Genomic DNA, 13,517 nt, shown 5'->3' with positions numbered 1-13,517 from the left:
TCTTGCAGATTCTTTGAATCTATGGTCTCATCAACACGTCCGAAAGGCCGAACGGCTGCTAAATCCCGAATCCCAAATCCCAACCTTAATCCCTATCCATCAGACAAAGAAATCACCGAGGTCGAACCCACAACATCGCCCTTATAAACAAAGAACACAGGATTTCCTGTAAGATTGGCAGACGAGTTATTGCACCAGGTCGTGGAAGAGCAGAACACAGAAAGCAGTTTTGGTGAGGGAGGATAGTCCGAGAACCTATATTAGATGTCAATTAAACAAGATTCCAATGGCCGCTGAATGTGGATGCCAACACCATCCATATGCTACTTATGGGATATTTAAGGAAAACAGTGAATTTATTTCAAAAAAAATAAAAATTGGGATGACTATTACAGCAAACTATGCTACAATGATTACAATAATACTGCCAGAGTAATACGCTGTCCAAATTGTCAGCTAGTAAAAACATATTGATAATTGGAAGGCCTGATTTTTTTTTCTAAAAAGTTTTTCAAACTCCTATAACCCCTTCTTCCTTGCCTAAAGCAACCACTACTTTCTTTAAAATAGCTTCAACAGGCAGATGTGAATTTTCAACTGCTTTTGATATAGATGCCCACCGCTCTCCATGCCTTGGTTCTGCAGCAATGCATCTCTTCAGAACATCCTGTTGGATCTCCTCAGTTCCATGCTGAAGTTCAAACTTGTAGTATTGGGCCCAAAAATCCCCATTGTCTGGTGCAAGAGTGACTGCCCTGTTCAACCAATTCCTGGCCTTATCAACCTTCCTATCATTCCAGAACAGCTTGGCAACAGCTGCAATCACATATGGATCATGATCACATCTCTTGAGTGCATCCATACTCTTGCTCTTTCTCTGAGGCCTTGGAGCCATCTCAATTGATGCTGCCCATAATATGCCACTGGTCGGGCACTCCTGTAACGCCTTAGCCATCAGGATCTCACTCTCTTTCTTATTGCCATGCCTTGATTCAGACCTGATAGCAGAAAGCCAGAGCTCTGGATTTTGAGGGTTCCTCTTTCTAGCTATAGTAAGAATTGCCCTCGCCTTGCTCAGACCACCCATTTTTTCCTCCAATTTAGCAGCTGAGAGCCATAGAGGAATGCACCCTGGACAGTTCTTGAGGCCTTGCTCATAGACCTCACGTGCAGCCTCCAAGTTCCCAAGACGATCTTCAAGCTGTCCTCGCATTAGCCACAATTTAAAGAATGCAGGATACTTTATAAGCCCTTCATCAAGCAGTGACCTCTCCTCCGCAGTGTTTCCTAGCTCTCTTTCAACAATTGCTTACTTCATCCAGACTCTTTCTGTACCACCTCTCTCACGAGCCTTGGCGAGAAGCATCCTTGCTCTCTCAGGCTCATGATTTTCAAACTCCAGCTTGAATGCAGCTAACCAAATCTCCTCTGAGTTGGGTATTGCAGCATAAGCCTCCTGCAAAATTGCTCGAGCGGATGGGACATCCCCTGCAAGCCACTTTTCCTTAGCTCCCATCAGCCATAGCACCTCTGCTCTCGGATAGTATGTCACTGCTTTTCTCAGTAAGGCATCCAATGATTCTCTAGTTCCATGGCTCTTCTCTAGCTGGGCAACCTTAAGCCAAATACTTTTCTTAGCAACAAACACTGTAAGGGCATGTGCATAGATCGCACGTGCAGTTTCAATTGATCCCCTCTTCTTGCATTCCTCTGCATCTGCAACCCATGTTCTCTTTCTATCTTCCTCTTCAACTCCAATAGAAATTGTGTTGCGAATTATTGCCTGGCAAGTCACACCAGACCCTGCTCGCTCTGCGGCCTCTGCCTCCTTCACCCAAGCTTCTCTGTCAATCACTACCCCTTCCCTCTACAGGGACCTGATTCCCCTCTCAATAATCTTGCCCACCATGGTTGTGTTTCCATTGGCCTCCTCAAGCTTCGCAGCAGTGATCCAGATCGAAGGTTCCTTGGAAAGCTTCTCCCTAGCCTTGTTGAGAACCTTCTTTGCCTGATCGTATGTCTCAAGCCTTGTCAACGCAAGCCACAACTCCACATGTAGTGGACAACACTTCACTGCCCTGTGAAGCAAAATCTGAGCATCCTCCTCATTTTCCAACTCCACCATAGCCTTCCAAAGCCTCACAGAGTCAGGAATATGCTCCAGCCCCTTCCTTAGCACTCGACTCTTGTTCGCATCATCTTGTTCAATCTTTGAAGCTTACATCCACAACTTCACTAAATTGGGGATCGCCTTTACACCGCACGCAATGACAGCTTTGGCTTCATCTGGACTCGCCAATCTGCAAGCCTCCAACCATACATCTTCATTCTTTGGGCATTCTTCACAACCTGAAATGTTCAATATAAAGAAACGAATCGTAAAAGCCGAACATGTAAGAAAAAATATTGAAAGGTTTACTGGAATCTGGAATTTGACTCTTAACCAAAAAAGAGGACCCATAATTCATAAAAATACAAAACAGACAACACTTTTGAATCAAATATCCTTCTAAATAAAAAAAACTTGTAGCCTACATAACTAAGAAGTTAAATCACCAAAATCAAATCTCTATAAATAGGATGTTCTAATAGAAATGAAACCTTAAAGAGCTGACACTTCTCAACTAAATTTTAACTGAATTCTGATTAAATTCAACTCCTGAATTTGAATTAATAAAAAGGTTCTGCAGGGTAGGAACATAACCTTTTTAATCAAATGTCGTGCATCCTGTATCTTCCCTGCAACCTCCTCTATCCTCGCCGCCGCAATCCAACCAGGAGGATGCTTCGGGTTAGTATGAGTAACCGACTTGAGCAACAATCTGGCCTTTTTAATATCCGAAATCTCCGCGTCACTGGTAATCTTCATACTCTTGAGATCAGTCAGATACCCCTTGGGATCCACTACAGTCAACCCTGAAACCGAATCAAATAGCCTATCGAGCTTCAAAGACAGCACAGTCCCTCTCCCCTCTCCAACAGCCGTGAGATCAGTCACCGGCGTCTGTGCCCAGGGTGTCTCTGTGCCACGGGCAGCCCTGCTTTTCGGATCCAATGCACTGACGTGCTCCTTCTCTTGCCTGGCCTTCTCCAGCAATGTATCTGGAACTGGAACAGAACTCTCAAACCTCTTTTTCTTGTTCCGAAGCGAATAATCCCCAATCTCTAGTATGCTGTCCCACTCCTCGGTGGAGAGTGTTATCACTCAGGTTGTTCCCTTTGACTCCTAAGGGAATACGACCGAGGTAACCACAAACCAACTTTGGATTACAGGTTCTAGCCTACCTGCAATCAGAGAGTGCTCTCTCTTTTGATTTAGCTTTGTTTTTAGGATTTTAGGCTAGTTATGAAGTATAAGGTTTTGTTTGAATTTTGGTTGTCATCTGTTGTTTGAAGAAGGGATTGCAATGATCAAAGAGGGTATATTCCATTGGGCAAATGGAGTCCATGACTGATTATTACTTAGTGTCTGTGATAAAAGAGTGTTACTGCAGAGCCAGATAGGTATCCATGATACAAACCTTTGATTTGAGAGGAAATAGTATAGAACCACACCATGAAAGGCAACAAAGATTTCTTTCTTGGTGATACAGAACATAAAAGGCTAAATCTTATTCTAGAGCAAAAGAGAATTCTCGAATAGAATTTACCATAAAATTAGAGTAAACAGGAGCATTTAAAAATTCCATATTTACAGCTAATCTTTGAAGAAAACATAGTTAGCAGGAATGATTGAGTTTAGGGTGTCTTACTGGACAAATCCTGAACTATTCATTTTCCTTCCTACTAAGAAAACATATATCATAGATGAGTTATGTAAACATATAAAACACAGAGACAGTTAGGAAAACACTTATTGTATCATGAGAAAACACGAGAGTTCTGCAACAGCAACCAATCCCATCACAACATGTCCAAGCATAGCCAAGTTGAGAAAAACAACGACTTCTTGTATTATACTTCTCAGAGCATACAACCGAGTTCTTCAGAACAAATAAACAACAACCCCCAAATAAGCTAAGCGGGGCGTATATATACAAAATTGTCTTTACAAAATATCTGAAAATGAGTCATCGACTCATAACTTTCTCTACCAACTCTCAAAAATAGTGGATACAATAGTTATTGCTATTAAAGAAGATTGATTACAGCTAGTCATTCCTGTCAGAGATCTTTTGACTTTTGGGGCGTCTTGGGACGGCTGAGCACCTTTGCATTGATTTTGAGAATTCTTGTGTTTATGCTGCCCTGTCATGATGTTGCTGCGTTGGACACATTGATTGCATTATCCAACTGTACCCAGTCACTGCCTTTTTTATCTAGCTGTCTTCCACTGTTGCTTTAAGTAGATTTGATGCATGAGTCATTTGAAAATGCTGACTTTAGGCCAAAATTAATTGATCAAAGTATAGTTTCTATCATACTCCTCCACCATTATTCAGTGGGCAATTGGTGCCTCTGCATTTTGATTAGAATTTCATCAGCTTCAGTGTATTTGTAATAATTGGGAGTAACTGCAAAAAGGTGCCTAATCTCATGCTCAATAAAAAATAGATTTTCCAGCTTATCGTAAAGATCCTGCCCAGATGGGGGCCCTGCTTCCTTTGGAGCGCTTGCAGATGCTGTTATTTGATTTGTTGCAAAGCTGTTGACCCTTTTGGCATAATGTTCATGTGATAACAATCTTCCAGCACTGGTCACCAAACTGGGGAGGCCCCTGTTATGCAAAACTGTGATTTTTGCAATAAATTCATTTACTTCTGCTTGTATTTCCTGACACTTTCTCTCCAATGACTGGACATAACTTCTCAGGGTAAGCACCCTTTTAATTAGCAGAATAGTATCGGTTCTGTCTCTAATGCCCATTCCTGCTAGTTGAAGGCCAGTCCGATTGTTAAGGACATTTATCATTCTGTTGGCTATTTCAGACATGCTCCCTAAAGATGCCCTGGCTCTTTGATTTTCAGCTTGAGCTCTGCTCAGAAGATTCATTTGTTCATTAACTGTTTCGATGGATTGCCATTGATTTGTAATAGATTGGCCAATTTTAGCCCATAGAATTTTCTTTACATCAGCTATAGTTTTGTTCATGGTTAATTCATTTTCCAGCTCCTTTATCTTCTTTTCCAGGGTTCTAATTTCCCTTGTCCTCTCAGCCACATTCTTCTTTGATTTATCATATTTCTCTTCTAGTGTAGCCAATTTTTCTTTTGCTACCTTTAGTTATGCCATCTGTGCCTCAAGAGCCTCCAGTTCCTTCCTCATATTCTGCATGTCAAGGCTGGGTGCCTGCTCTGGTGCTGCCACATCTGGTGCTGGTGCTGAAGGGCCTGCTTCTGATGTCCTTTCTGGGGGAGGAATTATTACTTGAGGAGTATCCTCAAGATTTATAACTTTCTGAGGTGGCTGAGACACCTGTTCTCCTTCCTTTTGCTTTAAGGCTGCCTCTAAAGCACCTTCTGTTTCCACTAGCCTTTTGTGCAAAGCCACCAGCATAGCCGTCACATCTTAATCTTTTCTTTGCTAGGCAACATCTTCAGTCTGAGGGTGAAGGGTTGGTGGTAGCTTAACCAGCTTCTTCAAAGCTGCTATGTCCTCATATTTCTTCTTCATTAATGCTTGCACTCCCTTAGGGTCATTTGGATCATGGCCCAGTTCTATGATGATTTCTTCCAAGGACTTGATTCTGTTATCCTTGGCTTGAGAGGAAGCTTTCTCTAGCTCCAATTGAGAAGTAGTGTTATTTAGGGAGTTCTGCAACCTATGTGCCAATAGGGTCTTATCAGCCAGTGTAGCATAAACCATCTCCCCTGTTTGTTTGTGCAGTTCTATCTGATCCATAGGATGTATGTCCTTGGCAAAGACCTCTAGGTTGGTCCTGATATAGTCGGCAGCTGACTGAGGCTGCAGCATGGTGGGCCTAAAATGACTAAGAGTCAATTTTCCCTCTTGAATATCATAGGCCGACATAAGCCTTTCTTGATTGGTTGGCGCCATCTTGAGCAGTTGGTTATAGAGTTGGATTCTAATTGGCTCATTTCTTGATTTTATCTCTATAAACTGCTTCTTGATGCTAGACTCAGACCTTGTCCGCTGCCCTGATGAACTAACTTCTCTTCCATGCTGTATTTCTTGTTCCCGCTGATAGGAACTGGCTGATGTTTCAATGTTGGGAGGTAGCATGGTACCAGTGGGTCTTTCAGGCATCTCCTCCTCAGAAAAGGGATTCAGCCTTTGTCTTTTCTCACCTTGTTGATCTGTTGAAGTGGTGAGAGGAGTTTCCTCCTGCCTGTCTCTCTTCCTTGTTCTTTCCTCATTAGCTGGAGTTTGCAGCATCGAGGTTTCCACTGTTACCTCCTGCCTAGGAGGGACCTTTTCCTGAGTTTTTTGCTCTGTATTTGAAGGTGCCTCAGCCATTCCTTCTTGTCGTTCTGCTTGCTGCTCTATGTTAGAGAGTGGCTCCTCTTGTTGCATATCTTTTCCTTTAGCTGTAGTTGCTGCTTGAGTAGAGGCTTGGGCAGATTGATGGGGAGTAGTAGAAGAGGAAGCAGCTACTCCAAGATGCTTGAGTACTGGGGAGCAAACCTATTCAAAACATTCCAAGTCAACTAATTTTTCTAACTGCTTCATTTCATTTTGTGCCATTTCTTCCCTAGAACATGCTTCCACTAGGGTGCCCTCCTTCCATTCTAACTGATTTGCATATTTTTCAATGTGTGGGATGCTGACATGGTCATAGCTGGCAAGTCTGTATCTGATTCTTCTAAGACTTATAAAATGATTGGGGTCATAGGGTGACCAAAGGAAGCTTGTTTGCAGCTGGAAGCTCTTTAGAATTTTATCTGCCTCTTGCCATGCTTCTTCTCTTTTGTTGAAAATGAATGGGCCCAGTTGGTGTTTGATTTTGAGCTGTGCTTTCTTATTTCTGCTATGAAAGTGAATCATGTCTGCATTTCCAAATTGCCGGAAATACTCTAATGCAAAAGTCTCATGGGGACATACTTTGGCAGTCTATAAGGGGCTAGCTCACAGCCATATATTCTGATTACTGTGTGGTCTTGGTAGAAGTACCAATCTCCAATGCTATAATTCTTTGAAAGCTGGAGGATCTTCTGCATATCATCGGTGAGTCTAGGAGGAGGAGAACTCTGTAGCAGAGACAAGGCTGGATAGATGAACAGATCAATGAACTCACAATAGCTGTATGGGGAGCAAGAGATGTGGTGACAAACTGATGACCAAAATACCACTGACCTCCTGTTTCCTTTTGCATCCAGCTTTCTCAAGGAGACAGGGAAACTATCAGGTTGAAAGTATAACATTAAGTGATATATATAAGAGGTGTATTTGAATACCCTTTCCCTCTCCAGATTCATGAATTGCTCATGAATCTTGTCAGCAATGAATGTGGCATAATCATACTGGGGCGCAGGAGGCTGCCCTGGAGTGAACATGGATAACATCACCAAGGTTGTATCATCTACAAACTCACTGGTATTGAATCCCAGAATGCAGGAGATTATGTCCACTAACAGTCTCCCTGTATCATTGAACCAGACATGTAGATAGGGAGAAGGTTGCCGGGGCTGATATTCTGGTTTCATGAACAACTGACCAATCTTTGTGACCTCTGAGCTGGGCAATTTGGCAGCTTCTTGGAGCAGAAAATTCATAGTAAGGGGGACTAGAGGTCTAGTTGGTTTAAAGTTCAACATCTGATTTATGGATTGTGGAGTGATGTGGAATACAAAATTCCCAGATGAACTCAAAACTGCTCTCTGTGAGGGGTCATAGTGTTCACAACACTGATGGATGAGGTCTGGGAACACATTGACTTGAGGTAGGTAATAAATGGGCAAATTAGACTCCCAGATACCTATGTCATCAGCACCACTCATGTATTTATCCCTCAGCTCACAAACAATATGTACATGATACTTGGTAGTTATCTCAACTGTCTCTTTAATTTGATGATCCCTGTCAGCAAGGGCCAGCCAGTCTAGGTTCCTCTGTGGGGCACTCAGGGGAGTAATGTTCAAGGCCACAGGGGTCTCCATGCTTTACTTATCCTCTGAACTGGATTTATACCTGAATTGTGGATGAATGTGGTGAGTTTTGACAGAGAAAGAGATTTTCAGGGAGAAACAGGGTAGCTTTGGCAAAATTGAGGTGAAATGCTGTCAAAGGAGGTGAAACAGGGTGAATTATCTTGCTGTGGCACGCCCTGCGACACGAAAACTCTGTGAAGGGTGTGGGTTAAGCACAATGCAGTGAATGAGGGGACTTTGATGAATTTGGGACCTCCAAGGGATATTAGTTCAGTCTTTGAAGGTATAGGAGTTCAGAATGCCGGATGGTGGTTATTTTGCGTTTTTAGCTTGTGAAGACTGAAAAAACCAGTTGGTGGGAGAAACAGGTAAATACCTGGTTATGGTGCGACGGGAGGCAGATGACCGTGCGGAATTCCAGGCGGCAGCAGCTCAAGGACGAATTTATGGAGGTTGGCGGAAGAACGACGTAAACACATGCAAGTTACACAGAGTGCTTAAATATGTGAAAAATACAAAAAACCATGACTTTTGCGCGATAATATGGAAAAATTGGTTTTTGGCGCCTTTTTGATGGATGACGTCAGCATGTCGTCATTGGTGGGGTTGGGTACGGCGGGATGACGTGTCAACTAGTGATTGGTCGACGTGGACGAGCGACGTGGCGGACAGGTCGGAACAATGGCAGAATGGAAGCTGACGTAATACTGATGCGGCAATGGCGTGGTGGTGATTGTAGGGATGACGTAAGGCGGAAAGGCAATAGCGGTAAGCGGTTTTATCGGACCGCTTTTGGTACGGGCCCGGTTTGTGTCGGAGGCCGCCCGATACAATGAGAAATGGACACGTGTCCACGGACAGACGTCATCCTCTGACATTTTTCGGGCGCTAAAGGACGACGATCGGGGGCGGTCCGAAATCGCCGAGGGCCGTCGGATGGGAGGGCCCGGATCCGACGGATGACGGGATGCGGAGATGTCAGAGCGATACGGCGGGGCCCGTATAATAAACAATTGTTATTTGTGGAAAAGCGCGCCGGGACAAAACTTTGGATAAATGAAAATTGTGGGTTTTCTGAGGTTTTCGGGGATAAATGGTAAACGATATATCCATTTATAAGGTGCGCTTAGGGTTATTAAATCAACCAGATGTTGATTTAATTCCCAAAAATAAAGTGTGAACAGATATTCCATGGGACTCGGACTTTCTCCCACTTCCAAACTTTGGGATATATGGCTAGATTGCCAAAGGGGGGGAAATATATATATTTCTGGGATTTTTTGCACAATAATTCTATAATAATAGGGAATGGGAGAACTTAGGGAGATATATAGTAAAATTAGGGGTTAATATGAATTTTGAAATGTGGGAGAGAAATAGAGGGCTAAGTTTAAGGAGTAAACTTAGATTTAGAAGCAGATGAGGGTGAGGAATGATTTTACACAAGAAATGTGGCTTCTTGTGTAATAGGAATCAACACCTTGGCTTGATGTTGCCATAATCAAAAGGTTATATTAGTACACAATGAGGAAATCCCATTGGACCTTTAGGGAATGTTAGAAAGATGTTTTGTGGGGAATGATTGGGGAGTCAGACATGCTTCACTGTGTTGTTACCAAAATGTTGAGACAGGTGAACCTTCTCTTGTCAATATATGCTTTCTGCCAAGGCCAGCAATATAACTGAAAACAAGCTTCTGCAACCCCTTTCTACCTACCCTTCTTAGTACCTAGCATTTTTTGTTACTTCAGGGAGGGTGCACTTAGACTTGAAAACCCTCAATTGCTCTTTTTCTTTTCTTTTCTTTTGAGTTTCTATCTACAACTACCCTTATCACTTCCAAGGCCCCAGATTAAGCAGTTGGGAACCTTCATTCTCTACCTAATCTGTTAATTTGCCAAGATTAGACAATTTGGACAGATTCTCTTTCTCTATTCTACAACATCAATTTAAACACGGCATGATCCAGATTAGGCTGTTGGATCACCCATCCAGAAGTAGGACACTATCCAAACTATATACAGACATGTTCTTCCACAGAAATATGGGATCTTTGCATCATCAAAGTAGAACATATTTGGAATTTCCTCTGCCAATCATGAAAAATGAAACCTATTGGTATAGGAGGCTAACAGAGAGCGTATACAATTTCCTCTTAAGGTTTGCAAACTGCTCTATAATTTTAGGGTTTGAGGCTCTATACTTCTCAATCTCCTGTTTCAGCCTTGCCTCCCGCCGGTCCTTGCGGCGAGAGTCCATTCTTTTATCAATGCTCTCCCAGACGGCATCAGCTTCCTTATCGTCCTCATCGTATTCGGCAGAGGCAAACAAACCCACATCGTTACCCTCAAATTCATCGAACTTCTGGTTCTCATCATATCCCTTCTCGTCGTCTACTTCTTCCTCCTCTTCGGCACCCGCGGCACCGGCACTGCCCTTGCCCCGTCCTCTGCCCGCTGACGCGCCTCCTATGGTAGTGGTGGAGCGGTCCGGGGCGGCCCTCGCAGGCCCGATATCAGACCGCATGGTGAACCCCGTGGCCCCTCGGCCCAGCCCGACCACATAGTTCGGTGGGGGTTTTGTGTTGAGAAACTCCAGCCGGGGCCGGGGAACAGCGGGCGCTTGCATTCTTCCTGCAACGAGGAGTCGCAAAGGCGGCAGCTAATAGATCAGGTTTCCAAGTGATCACCCTGTCAAGTTGCAGACCCTCTCAGCGTGCTCTGTCTGTGTCCTCTGTGTGCTCTAATACGCTTGTTGGGTCACTCCTCTTACTTCTTCCAAGCATGCATTACATGCGATGTCACTTCGCTGCAGCTCCTTTGGGATTCGGCAGTATCTTTCAAGGACTTCTAGCATATATGAAAGCCTCCCCTGCACCTGTCTCTTCATAGACCTGTTCTGCTGCCCTTTGGCTGCATTTTGGAGCCTCCGTAGTCGCGTTTTAAGGCTCTCTTGACAGAAGATTAAGCCTCTCCTTAAGTATGGATTAAGGCTCCTCTTGACCTGTGATTAAGGTACCTTTGGACTGCGTGTAGAAGCCTCTTTTCACCGCGGCTTGATCTCCTTTAGGATGGCACGTAGAAGCTCCTCTTGATTGTGGATTATAAACCTCCTCTTGCTGTGTATAAAACCACTTTAAGATCTGTGGCTGGTCGGTGGGAATAAGGATGCCAAGTAGTCGGGTGTCGATTTATGATAAGTAAAAGAAGCTACCATTATAAACTGGAGGAAGGATGAAGTTATTTAGGAGAAAATTCATCCCTCTAGGCAACCCTTGTCCGATGTGTTTGGAACCTTACCGATCCATTTACCTTACAATTTCGAAATGTTCATTGCGGTATAATTAGTTTATTGTTCTTATCAAAGGATTTGGCCAAAAAATATTGAGTCATAAGTAAGCTATAGTGATCACCTACATAATGGCATAACTGGAATGGATCTATTGCTTAGGGTTCTCTGTGGGTTACCTTGAGTATGAAAGAAATATCATGATAAAAGGAGTCATCTGTTACTGCAAGCTATTTCACCTTGTCTATACAACAAGATCAAAATTAAATTGGTCAGTAGGGCAACCGATATTGTCATGCTTTTCAAAGCTCATGGGTGAATCCTTAAGTTCCCAACTTTTAACTGTCCATGAACTATCTTTTCAAACTGTTGCAATTAACCCTTACAGGGGTTAGTTCTGGTAGTTGGTTAGATTTCAGATTTATCAATGCATTTTGGCTTGCTTCGAGGTTTTGAATTTGGCCATGGGAAGGTTTGAATGGCTTAAACTAGTATTACTACCAATAATTACCATTCCTTGCATTTCTTGACTATGACTACTCTCGTAGCTAGACTTTGTCCTTAAAACAGAGTACGATCATACACATCATATATGCAGTTGTAGCAATACGAAGACTAATGAGTTACAAGTAGTTGTAACTAAACTCAGGGATATTCCAAGCCACTTCTCTGCAATATTATTCAAAAGTGTGTAATTCTTCTCGTCATGAAACTTACACGGATAGTATTGTCTGTAGGAGAAGATCAGAAATGTGTTACTCATCCTTGTTCACTAAAATAAACACAGTAACTTTTATGACTGACCCAACTAAGGTTTTACTTTCTACTGTGGTTCAGGAAATATACCTATATATATGTATATCTATATTGAAGATAGACTAAGTTCTAGTAGATCGCAAATTGTTGGTCAGCATGTACAGATAATTACAAATAAGAGTTAAAATACTGATTGGTTCTGGTCTATCCAGTGGATTAGTTGGTTGGATATAAAAACATTGGTTGCAAGAAATAAACCTTGTGTGCACTGGTTGGGTTGCTATCGAACCCCAGGTGTAACATCTTGATGTTCAAAATTATTGTCAGAGTTGTGAGAGATTACAAAGTACCAGTAAAGTTGATCTAAGCATTTGCTAGTCACATGCAGCAAATACTAATCTAGGATCATAGCAAACTTCGGGCTAATTTATTAAGTAATGGGATCCCGTTAAAGTAAATGATGCTGGATTATTACTACTGCCTCAGGGTTAGGGTTTCCTTTGACATACCTTTGTAGGGCATTCTGCTTGTTGGTCAATGGTTGGGTCAAATTTTCCTGGTTGTCCATTGGGGAAAATTGAAGGTTAAGGGGGATATCTTCACCTACTTGCTTGTATGCCGTCAACTAAACTACATCTTGAGATATATGTATGTGTATACAAAAAAAATTACAAGTGGAACAAGAGGCAAAGGAAAAGTCCTATCCTGGTCGCTCAAACGCATATTAGGGATAAATATCCTAAGCTACAACCCTTTGTGGTAAAGGGAAACTGCTCAAATTCATAACAATTCCATTAAAACCAAGGAAGAGAGACCCGCTCAATATTATAAAATTGACTCAATCAAATTTGAATGAGAAGGCTGCAAGCATCAATAATAGGAATCAGAGGAAATCTGTAGACCAGGTGCCCAACCTTCATTCATTATCCATGCCTTTTGGAGATTACAAGTAAAACAAAGATTGAATATCAAAGGCAAGGATCAACTCTCTGCGAATCCAACCCCAACGCAGCCTGTTTTCCCGGTGTAAGTAAGTTCTCTAGATAAGGATGAATAAAAGACAAATCCACAATAGGAAGCCTACTTGAGGGTGATTGACCACCTTGTGTTTATGTTTACAATATACGAGTCATTTAATGGAATTAGGCAAAGAAACTTATCAAATTCAATTTTGTTGATATCCAGTTAAAGTCTTACTTAATCTGACATACATTGGGTTGTTCAATTTCAACAGTCTAGACTATTAACGGACCTCTGCTGTGAGTTTTATATTGCATAGATAAATGAAATCTAATGTCCACCAATGACCAAAGCAGTAGGTCAATAGACAATAAAGATGTACGCAGTGAATCTAATGGTGATGGACTAGATAAAAGTAGACGATGACGACAATCCCTTGTCTCCTATAAATAAATCACCAAGGAA

At 42.4% G+C, this 13,517-nt stretch overlaps 1 pseudogene; it reads right to left on the bottom strand.

Moving 5' to 3' along the window:
- Nucleotides 1-366: 366 nt before the first annotated feature.
- Nucleotides 367-10,690, bottom strand: LOC149237271 (protein STABILIZED1-like; annotated as a pseudogene).
- Between the last annotated feature and the right edge of the window lie 2,827 nt (nt 10,691-13,517).

Source organism: Pinus tabuliformis, chromosome 8, assembly GCF_031772625.1.
Source record: "Pinus tabuliformis cultivar Carrire ecotype Pingquan chromosome 8, CPIR1, whole genome shotgun sequence".
NCBI lineage: Eukaryota > Viridiplantae > Streptophyta > Pinopsida > Pinales > Pinaceae > Pinus > Pinus tabuliformis.
The sequence above is the reverse complement of the archived record's forward strand: the minus strand, read 5'-3'. Positions and strand labels throughout refer to the sequence as shown.